Below are 23383 nucleotides of genomic sequence, written 5' to 3'. Positions count from 1 at the left end.
CGAGACGTTTTCCTGGCAGCCACCTTTCTTCCACCCGGAATGCTCTCCGTTCACCAAACACCGGAGTGCCAACAGGGCAGGCGACTGCCAGCCCCAGGGCCGTCACGCCTCCCGGACAGCTTTCTTCTATCGGGTCCCCGCGCCTCCAGCTCCTCGGAGGTATAGCGTTTATCACCCAGCCCTTCAGTCCTTGATGTGGACAGGGACTGGGTCTCGTTCATTTCTCTGTCAAAGGCCAGGCACCCAAGCGTCGTTCGTGGGGTGAATGAAAGAGTAACCACTGGCGCTGACAACTACGGAGACATTTGCACTTCCGGGTGGCGGTTAAATTGGCTCCCGAGGAAGGGAGGAGCGGATGCCTTCTCCGGGGCTACTCTAGGAAGAGGGCTCGGTGGTCCCGGAGGACCCGCGGAGCCGCAGGGAGAACGTCTGCGCAGTAGCCGCCTCCCCGGGGAGGCGGGGCCGAGCCGAGCCCGGCGGGGGGGGGGGGGGGGCGGGGCGGGACGCCGATGGCCAATTAACGGGCTCGGCTCCGAGAGAGAGGCGGAGCGTGGCGCGATTTGCAGGCGGGGTGGTGGGCGCCAAGGCCTGGGACTTTGGGAGCTCTTCCCCTGGCTCTGTGACCCCGGGGTGACCGAAGTGCTCCCTGCTAACTGTTGCCCCAGAGATTTGTCTTTGTAAACTAAAATTTACGTGTTGTCTCCTTTAGAGTCTGTCTCGGTTCAAAAGTGTGTGATGGATACACACAACGTGCACACAAACCCGACGTGCACACGAATCGCCTGGAATCTTGTTAAAAATGCAGTCTGATTCAGTAGGGCTAGGATGAAGCCCAAGGTGTCGCATTTCTAAGAAGCTCCCACAGGAGGCTGATGCTGTAGATTTTCTAAGACGCTTTCAGGAGCCAAAGTGTGAAACTTTGTCAAAGTGCAGTCTCTGGACCATCAGCATGGGCATCACCTGGGAATTCTTTAGAAATGCAGATAATTGGGGCTCCTGGGGGGCTCAATGGCTTAAACCTCCTGCTTCAGCAGTGAGGTCGTGCTCTCACAGTTAGTGGTTTCAAGCTCTGCTTCCGGCTTTCTGCTCTCAGCACAGAGCCCGCTTTAGATCCTCTCTCTCTCTGCCCGCTTCCATTTGTTTGCTTTCTCTCTCAAAAATAAACGCTAAAAAAAAAAAAAAAAAAAAAAAAAAATGCAGATAGGGGTGCCTGAGTGGCTCAGTTGGTTAGGCGACCGACTTCTGCTCAGGTCATGATCTCACAGTTTGTGAGTTCGAGCCCCGCTTCGGGCTCTGTGCTGACAGCTCAGAGCCTGGAGCCTATTTCAGATTCTGTGTCTCCCCCTCTCTCGACCCCCTCCCCTGCTCACGCTCTGTGTCTATCTCTCAATAATAAATAAACTTTAAAAAATTTTTTTAAAAAATGCAGGCTATTGGATTTCACACGCACTGAATCACAAAGTCTGCTGGGGGGTGGGCAACAGTTGGTGTTTCTACGAGCCCTATGGGTAAAAAAAAATGTTTTTTCTTTTAGAGAGAGTGTGGGCAAGCCAGGGAGAGGGGCAGAGGGAGAGAGAATCTCAAGCAGGCCCCATGCTCAGCGCAAGCCCAAAGCAGCCCTCCATCCCACGACCCTGGGATCACGACCTGAGCCAAAATCAAGAGCTGGATGTTCAACCGTTCAACCGACTGAGCCACCCAGGTGCCCATCCTATGGGTAATTTTGACGCACACTGGACTTCGAGAACCAGTGGGCAGTGGAAGAGGCCAACTGAGTCTCAACCGTCTATAGACTTGGGACCGTAGTCAATTTGCTGTAATCTAGCTAAGCTTCAGTTTCTTCAGCTGAAAAATCAGGATAAAAATCCTAATGCCTTCCTAGGGAATCTGTAATGAGAAGGAAATGTGAGATGATGAAAACAAAGACCTTGGCACACAGAACAAGCAATTTATAAAGGTTAAGCTATCATTACCATTCAAATGGATGATAACCCACCTGGCCTGTGGTGGTAGGAAAGTCTTCAGGGAAGAAATGTGAGCTGACACTTGAACCAGGGTCTTGAAGGATAGGAATGCCAGGTGGAGAAGGTGAGAAAAGGTATTCTAGGAACAGGGAGCACTCTAGGTAGTCTCGAGGAGAAGGCCAGGTGTGGGAGGGAAAGGGTTGTGGGAGGACTACCGGAGAGGCGGCTGCAGAATAAATCACAGAGAACTTGTGTGCCGTGCGGTGATAGTTACACTTCATTTTTTTTAGGCAGAGAAAATGGCTTTCCAAGAAGGACAGGATCTGCCATATTTATGAGAAATGGCAAATCTTACAACTGTAGTGGGGAGGCTGTCCTGAGGGGCAGGGAGACCGGTTTGAAGGAGATAGTGTTAGGTCAGGCTAGAATCAATGAAGACAGGCTAAGGCCCTGGCAATGAAAGTAACAGGAAAATAGTAGGAGGAAATGTTTCTCTGAGAAAATGAACAGAACTCGGTGACCAAATGGATGTGGAAGACGAGGGAGTGCTTCTAGATTTCTAGCTTGGTGTAAGACTGAACCATTCTTTAAATATGTAGAAGGAAAAACATGTAAATAGAGATTGTACAAATAGAAGCCAGAACTCCAGGGGCTGGAGAACCTTCCCAAGTAGTCACAAGAGAAGAGAGGCAAGGAGATAAGAAGTAGACATAGGAGCTGCCAAAAAAAAAGGCCAGGAAAGTTGGTGTCTTGAGAGCCAAGAGAGATTTCAGTAGATGCCAGTGGACAATTATTTTAAAGGTTGCAGAGACACGGGGCGCCTGGGTGGCTCAGTCGGTTAAGCGTCCGACATTGACTCAAGTCATGAGCTCGCAGTTCATGGGTTCGAGCCCTGTGTCGGGCCCTGTGCTGACAGCTCAGAGCCTGGAGCCTGCTTCCGATTCTGTATCTCCCTCTCTCTCTCCCTCCCTGCTTGCGCACTCTCTCTCTCTCTCAAAAAAATAAACATTAAAAACATTTTTTTTTTTTAAGTGCACAGACATTAAGTAGGATGAGGACCAAAACTAGGCCCTTAGATTTGACAATAGTTGGTCATTTGTGGTGAACTGATGGGGAGTAATTTCACTAGTGTGATAAGGACAGGAAAAAATTTTTTGAAGAAGGAGGCATGGGCAGGGAGAGGCAGAGTAAGCATATGGAAAAATAACCTTTTTTAAATGTTTATTTCTGAGAGGGAGAGACAGAATGGGAGTGGGGGAGGAGCAGAGAGCAAGGGAGACACAGAATCCAAAGCAGGCTCAGGCTCTGAGCTGTCCACACAGACCTGACTGGAACTCACGAACTTCGAGACCATGACCTGAGCCGAAATCAGACACTCAACCGACTGAGCCACCTAGGCACCCCAAGAGGCATTTTTTTCAGACAACAGATGTACCTTAAATTAAACTATTTAGGTGTGATGTTCCTGCCTGTCTATTCTGGAAATAACATCACCTTTGCCATTTACCCCTTTGGTTTTAGGATTTGGGAAAGAGAAGAAGAAGGAAAATTCAGAAGGAGGCAAGAGAATTTTCTGGGTCAGTGAATTTTCATTCATTTTGTTCAGCAATGAATTCAAGCTGCCGAAAAAGGATCGAGAGCATCTTTTACCCCAACCTCGTACGCCGTCCTTGTCCGACCCTGAGCGACTGGGCTACATAGGAATTCTTTCAGGACCCCACTGACCTTCCAGAATGTGGCTATATATGTCACCAACGATGAGTGGAGTTGCTTGGACCGGGGCCAGGGGCCCTTTTCCCAGAATGTCATGGGTTTACTGGGTAAAGATTCTGCCATATAGGGAGGAAGGTTTTGCATTTTTGTTGTAATTCACATTCACTGCTGAGGCATCCGGTGGCTTGTCAGTTAAGCATCGGACACTTGTTTTTGGCCCAGGCCATGATCTCACAGTTGGTGAGTTCAAGCCCCAAGTTGGAGTCAAGCTCTGTGCTGCTGGTGCAGAGCCTGCTTGGGATTCTTTCTCTCTGCCTCTCTCTCTGCCCCTCCCCTGCTAGCTCTCTCTTTCTCTCTCTCAAAATAAATAAATAAACTTAAAAAAAAAATGTCGGTAGATTTTTAAAAATGTTTTATTTATTTTTAAGACAGAGACAGAACATGAGTGGGGGAGGGGCAGAGAGAGAGAGGGAGACACAGAATTGGAAGCAGGCTCCAGGCTCTGAGCTGTCAGCACAGAGCCCAACGCGGGGCTTGAACTCACAAACTGTGAGATCATGACCTGAGCCAAACTCGGACGCTTAACCGACTGAGGCACCCAGGCGCCCCAAAAGTTGGTAGATTAAGATAGATTAAATCATTGACCATTTAATTCTGTAAATTGATCAGAAGTCACAAACACCAACTCTCTTTAGAGTCTATTGGTAATAAGATTGTGTTGGAACAACTTTCTAGGCCCAAGATGGAGCCCTTCCTGCCCAAGGTGCTGCATCAGCAAACCGAAATTTACATAGCTTTGATGTCCCCATGAATGTTCTGCTTGCCCAAAACAGTCTAGGCCATCAGCCAATCCCCTAACGCCAGGCCAACTCTGGGCCTTCTCAACCCAAACCAGGCTGACTACATGGGCCCAGCCAATCAGATATTTTCTATCTTTCTCTTCCTTGTTCTTTAGTCTTTATCTTATCAAAGCTTCCGGCCTGCTGCTCCATTTTGCAGCTTTCTGAAAGGAGAGTGTCCACTTCTTCAAGTGTTAAATAAAGTTTGTCTTCTTTAATTACATTTTAATAATTGCTCATCCAGGGGCACCTGGGTGGCTCAGTGGGTTAAACGTCCGACTTTAGCTCAGGTCGTGATCTCACAGTCCGTGAGTTCGAGCCCCACGTCAGGCTCTGTGCTGACAGCCCAGAGCCTGGAGCCTGCTTGGGTTTCTGTGTCTCTCTCTCTGCCTCTCCCTGACTCACGCTCTGTCTCTCTCCTTCTCAAAAATAAATAAACATTTTAAAAAAAACCCATCAAACATGGATGAAAGAAATTGAAGAGACACAAACAAATGGAAAGGTATTCCACGGGCATGGATTGGAAGAACCAACATTGTTAAAATGTCCGTATTATCCAAAGCAATCTACAGATGTAATGCAATCCCTATCAAAATACAAACAGCATTGGGACGCCTGGGTGGCGCAGTCGGTTAAACGTCCGACTTCGGCTCAGGTCATGATCTCACGGTTCGTGAGTTGGAGCCCAGTGTCGGACTCTGTGCTGACAGCTCAGAGCCTGGAGCCTGCTTCAGAGTCTGTGTCTCCCTGTATCTCTCTCCCTCTCTCTCTCCCCCGCTCACGCTCTGTGTCTCTCTCTCTCTCTCAAAAATAAACATTAAAAAAAATTTTTTTAAATACAAACAGCATTTTCCCACAGAACTAGAACCAATAATACTGGCATTTGGATGGAACCACGAAAGACCCCGAATAGTCAAGACAATCTTGAGAAAGAACAAAGCTGGAGGTATCACAATCCCAGATTTCAAGACGTAATACAAAGCTGCAGTAACCAAAACGGTACGGTACTGGCACATAAATAGACACATAGATCAATGGAACAGAATAAAGAGCCTGGAAATAAAACCCACACTTACTTGGCCAATTAATTTTTGGTACAGGAAGCAAGAAAATCCAGTGGGAAAAAGCCTCTTCAACAAATAGTGTTGGGAAAACTGGACAGCTACATCCAAAAGATGAAACTAGGCCACTTTCTTACACTATACAAAAAATAAATTCAAAATGGATTAAAGACCTAAGTGTGAGACCTGAAACCATAAAATTCCCAGAAGAAAACATACGCAGTAATTTCCTTGACATCAGTGTAGAAACATTTTTCTAGAAATGTCTCCTCAGGCAAGGGAAACAAAAGCAAAAGTAAACTATTGAGGCCACGCCAAAACAAAGATCTGTTACACGGCAAAGGAAATCATCAACAGAAGGGCAAGGTAACCCGCTGAGTGGGAAAAGATATTTGCAAATGATGTGTCCAATAAGGGGTTAATATCCCAAATGTGCAAAGAACTCCTACAACTCAACATCAATAAAGTAATCCAATGAAAATGGGCAGAGGACCTGAATAGACATTTCTCTAAAGACGACGTGCAGTTGGTCAATAGACACACGAAAAGATGCTCAACATTACTAATTGTCAGGGAAAAGCAAATCAAAACCACGAAATAACGCTTTACGCCTGTCAGAATGGCTGGAATAGGAAAATACAAGAATCCCAAGTGTTGGTGACGATGTGGGAAAAAGGAACCTTCGTGCACTGTTGGTGGCGATGTAAATTGGCGCAGCCACTGTGGAAAACAGTACGGGGGTTCCTAAAAAAATGAAAAATAGAAACACCATATGATCCAATAACTCCACTACCGAGTATTTACCCAAAGACAATGAAAACGCTAGTTCGCAAAGACAGATGTATCCCTATATTTATTGCAACGTTATTTACAAGAGCCAAGATATGGAAGCAGCCCAAGTGTCCATCGATAGATGAATGGATAAAGAAGAAGTGGTATTTGGGGCGCCTGGGTGGCTCAGTCGGTTAAGCGTCCGACTTCGGCTCAGGTCATGGTCTCACGGTCCGTGAGTTCGAGCCCCGCGTCGGGCTCTGTGCTGACAGCTCAGGGCCTGAAGCCTGTTTCGGATTCTGGGTCTCCCTCTCTCTGACCCTTCCCCGTTCATGCTCTGTCTCTCTCTGTCTCAAAAATAAATAAACGTTAAAAAAATATTTTGTAAAAAAGAAGTGGTATTTATATACAATGGAAAATTAATAAAAAAAGAACGAGATCTTGCCATTTGCAACAACATGGATGGACCTAGAGGGTATTATGCTAAGTGAAATAAGTCAGACAGAAAAAGACAAATACTGTATGATTTCACTCCTATGTGGAATTTAAGAAACAAAACAAACCAAAAAAGAGGCAAACAAATAAGCAAACAAAAAGACTCTTAAATACTAAGAACAATCTGGCAGCTGCCAGAGGGAAGGTGGGCGGGAGGATGGGATGAAATAAAGGAGATTAAGAAGCACAAGTCTCTAGTTACAAAAGAAATAAGTCACGAGATGAAAAGTACAGCCTAGGGAATGTGGCCAATAAGATGATAATAATGTTGGGGGCGCCTGGGTGGCTCAGTCGGTTGGGCGTCCGACTTCAGGTTCAGATCATGATCTTGCAGTTTGTAAGTTCGAGCCCCGCCCTGGGCTCTGTGCTGACAGCTCAGAGCCTGGAGCCTGTTTCAGATTCTGTGTTTCCCTCTCTCTCTCTCTGTCCCTCCCCCGCTCACACTCTGTCTCTCTCTCAAAAATAAATAAACATTAAAAAAATAAAAAATTAAGATGGTAATAACATTGTTTGGTGACAGATGGCGACCACTCTTACCGTGATCACTGAATAATGTATAGAATTGTTGAATCCCTATATTGTACGCCTGAAACTAATGTAACCTTGTATGTTAATTATACTTCAATTACAAAAATTCATTGAGCTGTAAAGTTATGGTTTGTGCACATTTCAGGGTGTACGATTCACTTCGATATAATGTTAAAAAAAGAAAAAAAAAAAAGCTGATTGACTTCCCGGCCAACAACAGCTCTGGAATTGGGAGACGTCCCCAGGGGACAGGCAGCCCTCCAGGCCAGGCTCACATCACAGAGTCTTTGTCCTTTCCTGGATTTGGGTTGGTAATTCTTCACTCTTTTGTTAGCTCTCTGATGCCTTCAAGTGGATGTTTTTTATATTCCAACTGGCTTTTGGTCTCCTCAGCAGGAGAGATGGGCTAAATCACCTAGCCTACTATTGCCAGGAGAAGTTACCAGAAGGTAAAAACTACCCCCGTAGTTTTCTCCCGTCTGGAGAATGGGGGGTGGGACTGAGAATTCTAAGCTTCTACTCATGGCTTGGTCTTTCTGGTGACCAGCCCCCAACCAGGAGCCCACCAGGCATTGTCTCATTAGAACAAAAGATACTCCCAACACCCAGAATGTTCCCAGGGATTTACGAGCTCTGCCTCAGGAACCAGGGTCAATAATACCTAACATTAGAACAAAAGATGTTCCTAGGGCTTTTTTTTTTAATGTTTATTTATTTTTTGAGAGAGAGAGACACACACACACAGAGTGTGAGCAGGAGAGGGGCAGAGAGAGAAAGAGATACAGAATCCGAAGCAGGCTCCAGGCTCTGAGCTGTCAGCACAGAGCCCGATGTGGGTCTCGACCTCACAAATCGTGAGATCATGACCTGAGCTGAAGTCACATCAGACACTCAACCAACTGAGCCATCCAGGTGCCCCGAAAGTACAAGGCATCTTTAAAAACACAAGTATTATTGTTTAAAAACGAAAAAATTTTCAAAATCCCATAAATTGCTTGACAGAAAATAGCCATGCTTCTACCGGTTAAAATAGGTTTTTAACTGAGCTCTATTTTCCTAAGAATAGAACAAAGTTAGTCACTGAACACACCATCCAGTGCACTCGCTGCCAGTCTAGCAGACGTCAGGGTCCGAGACCTGGGGGTGGGGGTGGTAGGGTGACAGTGTCTACGGATGGGCTTGAAAAAGTTCTTGACCCCCATAACACTGTAAAATATACACACATACACATTTACGTTTGGGGGAAGAAGGGGTTCACGGCTTCCATTAGATCCTTGAAGTTATAAATACAGGAAAGCAAGGACCTTTCTAAGTCATGGGGTGGGACGCCATGAGACATGGAGGGAACATGAGGGCCAATCAGAAGAATCTGTCTGAATGAGACAGGGGTTCAGGTAGCAGAACTGTGGCGGCCGGTTAATATCACTACAGCCACGTTCACGGCTGAGCCCTCCAGACTGCTCACCCCCCCGCGGCTCCACATTTGCGCTGCTATGGAATATCTGAGATGGATAACAAGGGGCTAATTATGCGTCAGGTCTAGGTTTAATGGAATAAACTGTTGTTTTAAGCATAAATTAGGGGGACAGCAGTGTGATGAAAGTTGCATGTTTGTTTCATGTCGAACTTTTAGAATTTTATAGCAGGAAGGATGAGAGGGTGTCTAAGTCACTCCCTCATGTTTCATGTGGGAAAAAAAAAAAAAAAACAGGATTAAGGAGGTGAAGTGATTTTCTCAAAGTCCCTGTGTCTCCTGGCTCTCAGTCTGCAGCAGTTTTTCAACGCACTAACTACTCTCTCTTCTGATATACATGGGGGAGGGGGGAGGGCAACTTTTTAAAGAAAGGAATTCTGGGGCAAAATCGTCTGTTTCTGGTAAAAAGGCAGGTAGCTCAGTCATTCAAGAGGAAGAACATTTGCGTGACTTGGGTTCCTTAAAATGTTCCAGTCTAAAAAACATCCCCTCCCACCACTTGGACGCGTTCAGATGCGAGGAAGGATGTTCCAGAAGGCCAGCTGTGACCCAGCGCTGAATAGAGGCTGCTTCCTCTGAAACACGAGGTCGTATCAAGCTGGGCAAATCTAAGAGCCAGAGCAGGCACCGAACCTTCCTGAATGTCAAAATCGTTCAGCTATTTTTAAAACGTTCGGACTTTTATTGGCTTAACAGCCGAGAGGGGATGAAAGGGGTAGAAAAAGCCTGAAGAAATTTGTAACTTAGATAAATGTTTTATGTACCCAGAGGGTTTTTGTTCAGTGCTATAGTGTCTGAAACTTACATGTGTCATGGGGCTGAATGCTGCCCCTGCCCCACTTTGTGTGTTGAAATCCTAATCTCCAGTTTGTCACAATGGCTGTGTTTGGAGATAGGGTCTTTAAAGAGATAACTGAGTTAAAATGAGGTCATTAAGGTAGCCCATGATCCAGTATGACCGGTGCCCTTATAAGAAGAAATTGGGACACAGATTCACAGAGGAAAGCGCCGGTGAGGACACAGGGAGAAGATGTCCAGGAGCCAACCGTGTTGACTTGACCTTGGACTTCCAGCCTCCAGAACTGTGAAAAAATAAATTTCTGGTTCTTGAGCTACCCAGCCTGTGGTATTTTGTTACGGCAGACAACATGCAAGCCTCATTTTGCACGAGAAGGCGAACTTCTTTGTATAATTCTACGGAAACCTTCTTTGCAAGGTATTGGTGAGGCACAAGACACTTCTCCCTTGGTTCGGTTCCTCCATTCCGGAGTTTTCTGGATCTGATTCCCACACAAGCCAGTGTGTTCCTGGCCTCTCTGCTTCTGCCATTCACTCTGAGTGTGCAATGCCGACAGTTTTTCAGATACTGGCGCTGAACTCCAAGAGGCACTGAGGCAAAGGTCTCTGTCTGTCTCCTGTGATCGCCGAGGCTCCGAACAGCGCTCTGCTGGCCCCTTACCATCCCCAAACCCTACTCAGGTTCTGCTGCAGGGATCTGTGGGGCCTCCCTCTCTTGGTGAGGCTGGAGGGGCCGGAGAGAGGGGCACAGACCTGGGCTTCAGAAGCGTGTGCGATGGTAGTTCTCGGGCTCAGGGAGGAGCAGGACTGGAGACCTGTGAGCCCCTGACACACTTTCCTCCCTGCTCCGCCCAGCCGGAGGTCACCTCACTTCCCCTCAGCTTTCGACATCCAGAGAAGCCTCCCCAGCTGGCCGTACCAGCCCTGCCAACCCCCGTGGGGAGACTGTCTCCCATAGTACAGTTTCCACACTACGTTAGGTGCGGAAACTAGAGCAGTAAAGAAAAGCCCAGACCCATCTCGACGAAAACCCGCCGGGTGAGAGAAAATGGTTCAGAAAAGCAATTATGACAATATGATGGGCAGAGTGTTCCCATTCAGTGATGCCCGTGACGGGGCACAGAGGGGAGGGGTCTTGAACGCGAGACTGAAGTTAAGGAAAAGTTTTGAAGGGGTGATCGCAGAGCTGAGCTTTGGAAGCTGAACATAGCTGGCCAGGAGTGGAGAAGGAGCAAAGCACAGGTTACTGCAAAGGCTAAGAAAGGGGAGCCTGGATGGCTCAGTCGGTTAAGCGTCCTAGTCTTTTTTTTTTTTTAAGTTTATTTACTTATTTTTGAGAGAGAGCGAGAGAGAGCGAGAGAGAGCACACATACAAGCAGGGGAGGGGCAGAGAGAGAGAGAGAGAGAGAGAGAGAGAGAAACACAGAATCCAAGGCAGCCTCCAGGCTCTGAACGATTTCGGCTCAGGTCATGATCTCACAGTTTGTGAGTTCGAGCCCTGCATCAGGCTCTGCACTGATAGTGAAGAGCCTGCTTGGGATCCTCTCTCCCCCCCCCTCTCTCTCTCTCAAAATATATAAATAAAACTTAAAAAAAATATATAAAGAATGGGACCTGGGAGCCGTACTCCTGGATCCAGATCCAGTACTTAAGAACTAAATGACCTCGAGCAAGTTTCTTGACATCTCTTAGCCTCAGTTTTATTATCTATAAAATGGGAAATAATAACCACCTCATATTATTTTGAGAATCAAATGAAATAATGCATATTGCCTGCGAAAAAACATAGGTGCTCAAGAAATCATAAAGGGTTTCTAAAGAAATGAAACCAAGGACTCGTTACATAAATAGGGGAATGGCAGGGATGAGGCTAAAGAGGCAGCAGGGTCCGGATGATGCGGGGCTTGTGTGGTAAGTTAAAGAAGCTAGGACTTCACCCCGTAGGCCGTGGGGAGCCACTGAAAGCTGTGGGCAGGAGAAGAGCACGACCAGATTGACATCTTAGCAACATCACTCTGGCCGCACCAGGGAGGATGGCGGCAGGGAACAGAGAGACTTGCATCGGTCCTGGGAAGGGTTGACTTAGGGACAGTTGGGGGGCAGACGGGCTTCAGAGTCGGGAGCCTGCCCTGTGCGGACGTGAGCATCTGAGAGGCATCAGCGTCAAGAGGGGCAAGAAAGCATTGCCCCTTTGGACTGCAGGGGGAGAAGGAGGCGAGCCTAGGGTTCCTTTCTCCCCACCCTCGCTGATGCTTGTTATCTCTTGTCTTGTTTGATAATAACCATCCAAACAGGTGTGAGGCCATGTCTCACATGGTTGGGGTTTGCATTTCCCTAATGATTAGTAATGTTGAGCGCCGTTTTAAAATTTGTTTAATTTTTTAACGCTTATTTTTGAGAGACAGAGCGTGAGCGGGGGAGGGGCAGAGAGCGGGAGACACAGAATCGGAAGCAGGCTCCAGGCTCCGAGCTGTCAGCACAGAGCCCGATGTGGTGCTTGAACTTGAGAACCGTGAGGTCATGACCTGAGCCGAGGTTGGACGCTTAAGTGACTGAGGTGCCCCGAGTGCCTTTTCAATGTCTGTCCTGTTGGAAAAAGGGCCGTTCGGGTCCCTTTGCCTTTTAAAAATTTAATTAGCTAATCAATTAACTAATTAATTAATTTTTTAATTTCCATCTGAGTAAGTTAGCATATAGTGCAACAATGATTTCAGGAGTAGCTTCCAAGTGGTTCATCCCCTGTGTGTACCACCCAGTGCTCCTCCCAACAAGCATCTCCCTTAGTGCCCCTTCCCCAGTTAGCCCATCCCTCCTCCCACACCCCATCCAGCAACCCTCGGTGTGTTCTCCAAATTTATGAGTCTCTTACGTTTTGTCCCCTCCCTGTTTTTATATTCTTTTGGTTTCCTTTCCCTTTGCTTCCCTTCATCTGTTTTGTCTCTTAAATTCCACATATATGAGTGAAGTCATATGGTAATTGTGTCTGACTGGCTCATTTCACATAATGCCTGCCAGTTCCAACCACGTGGCTGCAAATGATCATTTTGCCACTTTTCACTGGGTTGTTTCTTTGCTGTTGACTTTTAGGAGTTCCCTACATATTTTGGAGGTTAACCCCTTACCAGAAATATGATTTCCAATCTCTCTCCCTTCATACATTGCCTTTTCATCTGGTTGATGGTTTCCTCTGCGGTTGTGCGGAAGCTGTTTAGTTGAAGCTGCCTTTGTTTTTGGCGTATGAATAAACTCTCAGAACTGCTTTTGCCCTGAAGGCACTGGCCAACTCCACAGGGAGCTGCCGCAAAATGGAGCCATAGTTCTGCTCACAGGCCTCGAGCTTGAGAAGATCAGAAAAGCTTAAGTCCAAGGGACCCAACATGCATGCTCAGGGTAAGGTGACACCAGATTTAAACCCACGTTCTTTTGGCACAGGGGAAAGGTTCCTGGAAGGCAGTAAACCAAGCCCAGGCTTCCTGAGGAATAGAACACTGAATTCACACTTCAGGGGTGGTGCGCAGGTAGGAATTTGGCTGCAAGTGGTGTTGGCGCCCCAGGCATCTGGCAAGAGCGAATATCCCTTTGGAAACAGAAGAGATCTGATTTCTCTGCATTCTCGCCGGTACTCGGTATTACCAGTATTTTTCGTGTTAGCCGGGCCATAAATGGTTAAGCGTATTGTTTGCATTTCCCTAATGGCTAAGGATGTTGAACATTTTATAACCTCTGGTGCAACACCTGTTCATGTATTTTGCCCATTTCTGAAGGGGATTATCTGGGGCGCTTTGTTTGCTTGTTTGTTTATTGCTGAATTCTTAGTATTTTCTAGATTCAAGTCCTTGGCCAGATATGTGCTTTACAAATGTTTTGTCCCAGTCTGCAACTAGTCTTTTCAACATCTTAAGAGGGTCTTTTGTGGAGCAAAAATTTTAATTTTGATACAATTTAAAGCTATCAATTATTCTCTTTGGTGGATCCTGCTTTCGGCGTCAGGTCTAAGAACTTTTTGTCTAGACCAAGGTTCCTCAAAACTCAATTTTCTCAATTTTGAGAATGTGAGGTAAAAGTGAACACAGCAGCTCTGTGTCACTCATTTCTCACTTATCTGTGTAACCATGGTGATGACCCTTGGGCAGACTCAGAACAAAACTCCTGGAACATTCGCACAGCTGCCGGTGAGATGTTATTCCATATGCCCAAAGCAGAGGGTGAAGAGAAAGGCTGTCAGCATGTTTAAAATAAATGTAAGGATTGGGGCGCCTGGGTGGCTCAGTCGGTTAAGCGTCTGACTTCGGCCCAAGTCACGATCTCACAGTTCGGGAGTTCGAGCCCCGCGTCAGGTTCTGTGCTGACGGCTCGGAGCCTGGAGCCTGCTTCGGATTCTGTGTCTCCCTCTCTCTCTGCCCCTCCCCCGCTTGTCCTCTGTCTCTGTCTCTCTCTCAAAAATAAATAAACGTTAAAAAAAAAGTTTATTAAAAAGAACTTTGGACCCCAAGACTCGGGTTGTATTCCCTGGGCCAGGACATCTCACATATGTTCCTGCTGTTTGCACATGGAGAAGGTGTGCCTGTGCTACTGTCCCCACAGAGAGATAAGAAAGCACGCATTTGACCTCTCTAGGCTTTGCTTATAAATACCTTTTTCCTGCTGTTCCTGCATTGTATCCTTTGCTGTAATAAATCTTAACCTGAAGTATAACTTTATGTGGGGTCCCGTGGGTTCTGCCAGTGCATGATGGACTAGCTGTGAGACCACTGAGACAGGGGGTTGTTTTTCTTAAAACTAAGAATTAAGTTTGTTTGCTTTTTAAATTAAAAAAGCATTTTTTAATGTTTATTTTTTGAGAGAGAGAGAGAGAGACCGAGTGGGAGTGGGAGAGGGACAGAGAGAGAAGGAGACACAGAATCCAAAGCAGGCTCCAGGCTCCGAGCTGTCAGCACACAGCCCGATGTGGGGCTCGAACTCATGAAGCTGAGATCATGACCTGAGCAGAAGTCAGACCCTTAACCTATTGGAACACCCAGCCACCCCATTTTTTAAATGTTATTTATTTTGAGAGAGAGAGAGAGGAGAGAGAGAGAGAGAGAGAGAGAGAGAGAGAGAGAGAGAGAGAGAGAGAGAGAGAACGTGCACACATGTAAGTGGGAGAGGGGCAGAGAGCCAGGGAGAGAGAGAATCCCAAGCAGGATCCATGCTGTCAGCATGGAGCCCGATTCGGGGCTCGATCCCACAACAGTGAAATCATGATCTGAGCTGAAATCAGGAGTTGGACACTTAGCCAACTGAGCCATGCAGGCACCCCAAGAATTCGGTTTTTTAAATTGTTATAAGACTTCTAAAATCATCTATTTCATAACTGAGCAATTTTGGTAGTTTGTAGCTTTCAAGGAATTGGTCCATTTCATCCAATGGAGTCTGTGGGAATGGCCAATATTTTATTCTTTTTGGTTTTGTTTTCAGAGCATCTTCATGGAAATTATTTGACGTGATTTCTAACTACGACCCTGTGTGGCAGGCAGGGCAGGCGTTACTATTGGCGTTGACAAAGAAACATAGCTGCTCGGAAGTGCCTGTTTCAGGACCACGTGGACAGAAAATTGCAAAGCTGATATTAGAGCCCAGGGCTCCTGGCTCCAAGCTTCTCTTCTGGCAATAAGGTCCCAACCATCACACCCACGTAATTCTGTTGCCTTCCATCCCTACCTCTCGGCTCTTTCTTAACTGGCTCTTTACTCTCTGCCTAACCTTCCCTTGTCATGCTTTTTCTTGATTGAATCCTATCTCTTAAAAGAATTTTTTTTAATGTTGATTTATTTTTGAGAGAGAGAGAGAGAAAAACAGAGTGTGAGCAGGGGAGGGGCAGAGAGAGAGAGGGAGACACAGAATCTGAAACAGGCTCTGGGCTCTGAGCCGTCAGCACAGAATCCGATGCGGGGCTTGAACTCATGAATGGAGAGATCATGACCTGAGCCGAAGTTGGATGCTTAACCAACTGAGCCACCCAGGTGTCCCTAGAGACTTTTTTTGATGGTCACAACTGGAAGAGTGCTACTCGCATCTAGTGGGAAGAGGCCAGGGACGCTGCTAAATATCCCACCGATGTCAAGACAGCCCTGTCCAGAACAAAGAATGATCTGGTCCAAATGTCAGTAGTGCCAAGGTTGAGACACTCTGCTCTCATCCTATGCCCAGGGAGGCCTTGTCTGACTCCTAGCTGGCTCTTTGTACGTGACGCAGTTACGCCAGGCCACCAAGGCTGCAATGCTTTGAATTTGTGGTGGACGACTTGTCAATCGGTGGCTTTGTGGGCTACAAGGAGGACAGCGGCTTCCTGCCACGTGGCCCTAAGATAGGACTCTAGATCCCTTTGGATTTTCACATTGAATCCATGGAGATGGAGTTATTTTGCCAATGTCTCAGGGTTGGGTTTCAGGTCCCACACCCTGGCTGGGTGATGGCCTCATCCGCACTTACAGAGTGTGCTGGTCTGAGACTTCAGTGGAAGGTTGGGGGTGGCAGGGTTGTGGTGCTGATGGTGGTGGCTTCTTCCCCCAAGCACTGGAAATCTACTGCCTGTCCATCATCAACTCCAGGGTGCCCATGTTCTCACAGGTGGCACTTGTGGCTGTCATTCTCACGTGTGCTTTGGAATGACCTCACTGGGTACAACTTAGATGAGGAGGTAACCTCTGGAGCTTCTGGTGATGGTTTTGACCAGGGTGACAATGGCTGGAAAATCGTCCACACGGATGCCCTCCTCTCCCATCCATACCGTGGTCTGCTCTGTGCTATGCTGGTCATGGGTGCCCAGTTCCTCACCTCTGGGCATTGGTGAGATGATAAGAATTAATTGGGGGTTTCTCAAGGGGTAGAACTAAGTAGGTCATCTACTTAGTAGAAGGTTTGCAGATCTTCTCTTCTTTTGAAGATGAGGGGCAGACCTAAGGGGTGGGGTGGCTCTAGAGAGGATGAGTATATTCTATGTTAGGGTTTCTGGACAACAGAATTGGGGGTAGATTGCTTTGCTGCAGGCGTTGGGTCTGGAAGAAAGGGGACTGATTCCTCTACGATGTACCGGAAGAGGGACAGGCGAGACCTACACAGGCTTTTTGCTACTCCCCTACCAGCACTGTTATCATGGTGCTGCTGGGCCTCCTCAGTGTGTATCGTCATGAGGCCATTGACTCGGTGCCATCTTGTTGTATGTCCTGACCTGCTGTATCTCTGGCTATGTGTCTAGCCACTTCTACTGGCAGACTGGGGTTGAATGTTGGGTGTGGGACGTCACCCTCACCACTGGTCTCTTCTCTGGAAGAGAAGTCCCTCTCCGACTGCCTTGGCCATGTCCCATAAATCTTGATACGTTCCATTTTCAGTGCAATGTGATTTATTCCTTTGAGAGTTCCTCTTTGACACGTGGATTATTGTGTGTGTCCATGTGTTGGAGAATTTCCTGCTATCTTTCTGTTACTGATTTCTAGTTTGATTCTATTGCGATCAAAGGTCACACTCTGTATGATTTCAATTCTTTTGAATTTGCTGAAATTTGTTTTATGACCCAGGACATAGTCTATCTTGGTGAATGCCCCAGGTGCACTTGAAAAGAATGAGTATTCTGCTGTTCTTGGGTGGAGTGGTTCTATAAATATCAATTAGGTCCTTCTGAATGACAGTGTTGTTCTATATCCTTGCCGGTTTTCTCACTAGTAATTCTGTCTACTGTTGAGACAGTGGTGTTAAAAATCCTCAACTATAATTCCAGATTGGCCTATTTCTCTTTTCAGTTCTATCAACTTTGTTTCATGTATATTGGAATTCTGTTGTTTGGTCCACACTCATTTAGGACCGCTATGCCTTCTTGGTGAATAGATCCTTTTACCAGTATGTGATGTCCTTCTCTATCCTTCGCAATTTTCATTGCTCTGAAGTTTACTTCATCTGTTATCAACATAGCCACTACTGCTTTCTACTGACTGATGTTTGCATAGTGTATCTTTATCCTTTTACTTTCAATCTACATATATCTTTATATTTGAAGTGAGTTTCTTATCTACAGTACATAGTTGGATTGTGTTGTTTTTAAGTGACCAAAAGGCCACCTGGAGCTCCACCCCTTTAAAAAAAAATTTATTTGTTTATTTATTTTTGAGGGAGAGAGAGACACAGAGCGTGAGTGGGGGAGAGACAGAGAGAGATGGAGACACAGAATCTGAAACAGGCTCCAGGCTCCGAGCTGTCAGCACAGAGCCTGATGCGGGGCTCAAACTCACAGACGGTGAGATCTTGACCTGAGCAGAAGTCAGACGCTTAACTGACTGAGCCACCCAGGTGCCCTGGAGCTCGACCCTTTGATTCTCCTGGTTTAGCAATTCCAGAGCACAGAACGTGCCTCTCTCCTGGTACCTCCAGCAGCCTTCCCAAGGAGGCCTCTCATTGGCCTTGGCCCCACTCGGTTTTTATTTTAATTTTTTTAAGTTTATTTATTTATTTTGAGAGAGAGAGAGAGAGAGAGAGAGAGAGAGAGAGAGAGAGAGAGATCACATGCAGGTGAAGGGCAGAGAGAAGGAGAAACAGAATCCCAAGCAGGCTCCCAGCCCTCAGCTCAGAGCCCGATGTGGGGCTCAAACCCATTAACCATGAGATCATGACCTAAGCAGAAGCCAAGAGTCAGACCCTTAACTGACTGAGCCACCCAGGTGCCCATCACTCTTTGTTTTTAACTAGTGCATCCATACCATTTACATTTAATGTAATTTTGGTATGTTAGGGTTTAAGTTTGCCATTTTATTATTTCTTTTCTGGTTTTCATTCCTCTGTTTCCCTTTTCATGCTTTTCTCTGGGTTTCCTGAACATTTCTTAGAATTCCTTTCTGATTTATCTATACTGATTTGGAGTATATTTCTGTAGTGTAAGTGCTTGACATTAAACTTTTGATTGCCGGGGCACCCATTGCAAAGACATCCAGCTCAAATTAACATACTGCCAGGTGGATTGCATAGTTACCAGCAAAACAACCAGGAAGGGACGAGGCCACCCCCACCCATGAAGTTTCCCTTTTAGAAAGCTCTGAGTAACATAGATAACCGGCCACTTGAGTGATCTCATTTCTCCTTTCCTGTGCCCCAATTCCTGCTCTTATGCCATAAATTTGCCAATAAAGAGCCTACCTGTGAAACCCTAGGTACCCCACCCTCAGACCCTAATGAAGGCAGAGCCCCAGGTCCTCTCTCTCCCTCCCTCTCAACCCATGACCTCATGTGTGGCCCTTGGCTGTGCCAGGTTCCCTCCAGGGCTTGTATTAAACCTTGTTCTTCAGAGTTCCCTAATGGTTTTGCTGAAGTACATCCCCAAATCACAGTAAGAACAACAGGGCTGGTCCAGCCACAACACCGGCTCTGGTGGTGGTGGAAGGGGGATGTCTACGGGGCTCTGGCATTCCTAACCAAGAACATTACTATCAACAGGCTGGGACTGAAGCAACAATCTCTTTCTATGGTAGTTTTTGCAGTGGTTGCCCTGGGTGTTATACATACATAACTTACTACAACAGCCTACTGGTGTGAAAACACTTAACCATATTATCTCCATTTAGGTCTCTTTACCCCCCACCCCCATTTATAATTGCCTTACATATTTCTTTCGCATACAATGAGAACCGCATCAGGTGATGATGTTATTATGCTTGTTGCCTTATCTATTAAGCAGAATTTCAAAAAGTCAAGAGAAGGATAATCTATTATGTTTGGCCATCATTTTACCATTATCATTGTTCTTTCTTAATTCCTGATGTTCCACATTTCTTCTTCTATCATGTCCTTTCAGTTTGAAGAACTTCTTCTACTCATTCTTTTAGGGTAGGTTTCTTAGCTCTCCTTCACCTGCAAGTGTAAGTGTCTTTTCTCTTCATTCCTAAAGGATATTTTTGCTGGATATTGAATCCTGGGTTGACAGGTCTTTTTTGTTTGGACTTGAAAATGTTGTGTTACTTCTTTCTGGCTTCCACGGCTTTTGGGGGGAATCTGCTGTCATTTGAGTCATACCGTTAGGTAACAGACTGTTTCTTTCAAGAAACATCATAGCTGCTTTCAAGATTTTTTGTCTTGAGTTTTCAAAAGTTTGTGTCCTCTTTTCATTTCTTGAATTTGTAGGTTTCTCTCTTTTGCCAAATTTGGGGAAATATCAACCATTATTTCTTTTAATATTTTTTCTGCCCCCCTCTCTCTTCTTCTGGGACTCCAATGACATGAATGGTAGATCTTTTGTTATTGTCCCACAGGTCCCAAAGAGTCTGTGGTTTTTTGTTTGTTTTTTTTTCAGTCCATTTTCTCTATTGTTCAGTTTGGGTACTTTCTATCAATCAACCTTCATTTACTGATTCTTGTGTCCCTCAGTCCTGTTATTGAGACTGTTTAGTGAGTTTTTAATTTTGGTTATTGTATTTTTCAGTTCTAAAACATCCATTCGATTCCTCTTAATATCTTTAACTTCTTTGCTAAGATCCCACCCAGGATACAACATTACATTTCATTGTTATTTCTCAGGTTCCTCTTGGATGTGACAGCTTTTCTGACTTTCCTTGGTGTTGATGACCTTGGCAGTTTTGAGGAATCAGGTATTTGGTACAGTGTCCTCACTGGGATTTATCTGGTGTTTTCTCTTGATTAGATTGGAGTTATGGGTTTGGGGGACAAAGACCGTGATGGAGGTAAAGGGCCATTGTCATCACGTCCGGAGGGTACATACTATCAGCAAGCCTGATCACTTGATGTTGACCTTCGTTGCCTGGCTGGGGCGGGGTCTGTCGGGCTCCTCCTGTGCAAAGCCATCTGCACTTCACCCCTCATCGCAAACTATACTCTTCGGAAGGAAGTCACTGTGTACAGCTAATATAATTGGTTTCCTTTGTCTTTGTTTTGTTTTGTTTTTTGTTTCCTTTTTTTTTTTTTTTACACTTACATCATATCATGTTTTCCTCTTCCAAATTCTGGCTTATTAGAGGAATTAATCTTTTCTGGGCCCATATTTTTCCAAACATTTCATTTTGTTCACTACCCCAATAGAAAGCATTTATGCAGCAAAGATGAAAGGCATGATTCGAGAGACTATTTCTCTTAATAATTCCATGGACTCAAAACCAGTGTCCTACCTCAGCCTTTAAATATTAGACTAGCCATTTTTAGGAAAAGCCAAAAAATCCTATGCAGCTGTAAGAACAATGGAATTCTTCTGAATGCTTCTGTTTGTTTCTGGGAAAGTTACCAGAAGAAATGGAATCATTTTCATTTTCTCTGGAAAGTTTTTTTTTTTTTAATGTTTATTTTTTGAGAGAGAGTGTGTGAGCAGGAGAGGGGCAGAGAGAGAGGGGCACAGAGGATCTAAGCAGGCTCCGCGCCTAACGTGGGGGTTCAACTCATGAACCGCGAGACCATGACCTGAGCCCAAGCTGGACGCTCAACTCAATGGACTGAGCCACCCAGGTGCCCCTGGAAAGTTTATTTTAAAAGAAACTTGGATCTTACACATGACTTCCTCACGAATCTCCTAAATTCCAAAAAGGGAAGCACACCTGTTCATGTTGTATTTGTCCTCTTGACACGGAGAGGGCTATTTTCGGATGGCACAGGATGGCAGAACGGTCTGGGCTTTGTGTTGACTTCACAGCATGCGGAGACCTGTGACATTATCATCTTGAGTCCCCATATGTCCACGCCATAGGACCTGAAGCATAATGTTGCCCTTTTATATTCCTAAAGACCTCCCTAAGTTTTGGTTCTGCTTTTATGACATATTTATCAGAACTGTAACTTGATATTGAGTTTCTGGACATGAGTAATTATTAAGAGGAAATTCGACTTTTGCTACCAAATGGTTCCAGGAATACATCGCGGAGGAAAAGGGGGGCTGTCTAAAATGAGGTTATTGTTAGAATATGATCTGTATTCAGGAGGCCCTGCACAGTCCCTGGCATCATGGTAATCTGAGTGACTGTCACCGACTCCCACTTATCCACCTTAGTGGTTATATGAGAGTTTTGAAAAAGAGTGATGAGGCAGTAGCTTTAGCAGATAGGAAGACAACTTATAAAGAAAAATTGCTGGGGCGCCTGAGTGGCTCAGTTGGTTAAACGTCTGAACAGTTCGTGAGTTTGAGCTCCGAGTCAGGCAGGCTCTGCAGCCCGGAGCCTGGAAGCTTCCTCGGACTCTTTCCGCTCTTCCTCTACTCATGATGCGCTGTCTCTCTCTCTCAAAAATAAACATTAACAATTTTTTTAATTAAAAAGAAAAAAGAAAAATAGCTAAAATAATTACGTACCGGAGAAGGTGCACACATGAAATAGAGATTCAAGAAAAAGACCCACATTCAAACGGGAATTGAACCCTTAACAAAAGTAGCATTTCAAAATAGCCGAGACAAGGTAGTTTTGTGCTGAGAGGTGATGGGGGAGGGGAGAGCCAGACCTTTATCTTGATAGGTCCTTACTTCACAGGAAATTTCACATGGAACCAAGATTTTATCATAATACAATAAAACTCTGAAAGCAGTGGCAAGGGGGATTAACATTTTAACAACTCTGGAGTGGGGTGGGTGTTTTAATGTGAAAAATTCAGAAGCTATAAAATAAAAATGTAGTAATCTTCACTGGGTATTAACACAAACTCAAGACACAAATGACCAGTCTGGAAGGATGCTACAACACGACTGACACGCAAAGGGAGAATGCCTTCAATGAACGCAGAACTTCTGCAAAGGGCCAAAGACAAAGATGAACAGAATCAAATGCAAGAGGCAGTGAACACAGGGAAAGACGCCTAACCTAAATGTCAATCACTTCCCACCCACTAGACTGAAATAAGTGAGAATTCCAGGGGTGAGAAGTTCAAGGCCACAGGGACCGGGCACCTTCCTGAGGCTGGTGTGTCATCTTCAGTACGTGACCCTCCTCCCCACTCCCAGGATGGCTCCTGCGCCTGAAGGTGGCACCTCCAGGACCCTCGAGAAGAAAGGGGGGCGAGGCAGGCAGGGAAAAGGCAAAAGGTTTCTGCTCCAGCCCACCTGCCCCAATCCTTTAATGAGTTTTCATGGAAGCCTAGTTCCGCCTACAGCTCATTTGCTGGCTGCACAGGGGTACGGTAAAGTTACTTTCAACTTTCCTCATGGAAAATGCGTGAATCCTAAGCTTACTCCTTGTGGATCTTTACGCAGTGAACACATCCATTTGAACAGCATCCGGAACAGGGTACAAACAGCCTCCTTACATGTCCCCATGTGCTCCCTCTGAGTCACTAGAGGTTTTCTTTTCCTTAAGTTTAATCTGAGAGAGAGAGAGAGAGAGCACGCACACGTGGGTGTGGGGAGGGGCTGAGAGAGAGAGAGAGAGAGAGAGAATTCCAAGTAGGCTCCAGCTGTCAGCAACAGAGCCCAACTCAGGCTCAAACTGACAAACCGTGAGATCATGACTTGAGCCAAAACCAAGAGTTGGATGCTTAACCGACTGAGTCACCCAAGCACCCCTAGCAGGTATTTTTAATGGGTACATTCTCAAGTGTGACCAAAATAGGGTTCACTAAAAAAGAGAAGGAGAATATAAGTAACCAGCCACCTGTCACACGCATCATTTTATAAATTCACCCAAAGGCCACTTTTGCCCTTCGATTTTCTCCCCAAATCTTTCATTCTCGGTCTAAGACATGTTCTGGTTCTTTAAGAGAGAAAGGTTGGTATTTACATTTGCTGTGACCACG

At 45.8% G+C, this 23383-nt stretch overlaps 1 pseudogene; it reads left to right on the top strand.

Moving 5' to 3' along the window:
- The first annotated feature begins 15783 nt into the window (after window positions 1-15783).
- On the top strand, window positions 15784-16475 carry LOC109250505 (transmembrane 9 superfamily member 1-like; annotated as a pseudogene).
- Window positions 16476-23383: the final 6908 nt, after the last annotated feature.

Source organism: Panthera pardus, unplaced genomic scaffold, assembly GCF_024362965.1.
Source record: "Panthera pardus isolate Hobbes unplaced genomic scaffold, ASM2436296v1 HiC_scaffold_4, whole genome shotgun sequence".
NCBI classification, from domain to species: domain Eukaryota; kingdom Metazoa; phylum Chordata; class Mammalia; order Carnivora; family Felidae; genus Panthera; species Panthera pardus.
This window is presented reverse-complemented; position numbering and strand designations above follow the sequence as displayed.